The sequence below is a fragment of the Puntigrus tetrazona genome, unplaced genomic scaffold (assembly GCF_018831695.1).
Source record: "Puntigrus tetrazona isolate hp1 unplaced genomic scaffold, ASM1883169v1 S000000101, whole genome shotgun sequence".
Lineage (NCBI taxonomy): Eukaryota > Metazoa > Chordata > Actinopteri > Cypriniformes > Cyprinidae > Puntigrus > Puntigrus tetrazona.
This window is the reverse complement of record NW_025047778.1, coordinates 1-946: the sequence shown is the minus strand read 5'-3', so window position 1 is coordinate 946 and position 946 is coordinate 1. Positions and strand designations below refer to the sequence as shown.

The 946-nt window shown below is 33.9% G+C and overlaps 1 long non-coding RNA gene across 1 annotated transcript; it reads right to left on the bottom strand.

Annotated features, from left to right (window-relative positions):
• Positions 1-164: 164 nt before the first annotated feature.
• Positions 165-911, bottom strand: LOC122332504. Its single transcript, XR_006248490.1, has 2 exons — positions 777-911; positions 165-303 (listed from the first exon to the last, which is right to left on the bottom strand). It is a non-coding gene; the product is annotated as an uncharacterized LOC122332504 (long non-coding RNA).
• Between the last annotated feature and the right edge of the window lie 35 nt (positions 912-946).

The following is a 946-nucleotide window of genomic DNA, read 5'->3' as shown; positions in this document are numbered from 1 at the left end:
TAAATTAAATAAGACTGCATACATTTGATCTACAATGCATCACTTTCTTTTGAAAAAAAATCTTACCATCTTCAAAATCTCTCTTTCTGATAACAGGGTGTTTTTTGGGGGATAAAATGTACTTTTAATTACAGCTGCACACTACCTTATCAAGTCGTCTTTGCCAGCTTTCTTCTCTTTTGACCAACATGTCGATGCAGTGGGACAGTGTAGACAATATTCCTGCTGTGGTAGCTTTAAATGTGATGGCTTCACCTTTGAAATCGATGCCTAAGGATCCTTTGAGGCTGTCCACAGAGAACACTGAGGGAAATCAAGCAAAATGAGTATCAAATAACAGAAGTATTTAAACTTCTGAAGTTCTACTTCTGAATGAACTTCAGTTGCGTAATTACATTTGTATTAGTGTCTTACTACTTTATCCTTTGATAATTGATAAGTTATTTACTTACAACCATCACAGACATAATGGAATATTTACACCAAAAAAAATACTTTGTCTTTACACAAACCAAACTGATGCTACCACTAACTGCATTTTGCAGCTCATTGCTGTGTAAGTTATTATAAATGAAATGTATGATGATCAATTATTATGCATTCATTACCATGTATTACTGTGTATACATGATAAAAAAAGAGAATAAAGCTGCACTCAGAAAGGACCACAAGAATTTGGTCAGTTTCAACAACTGCTGTATTAGGCAAAGAGAGGATGTGCTTATATCAAAGATGTACACCAAAAAAAAAAAAACTGAACAAAAAGAAAAACTCACATTTCTCTTTGCTGCTGTTGTTGTTGTTAAGAAGATAATCTCCATCTGGCCGTGAGGTTGGAAAATCTTCCTCATCATCGGATACTTAAACAAGAAAATACCAAAACACCATAACGTTCATGCATTAAAGTGTTTGTAATTATGTTAGTTCTGCACAGGAGAGACTTACA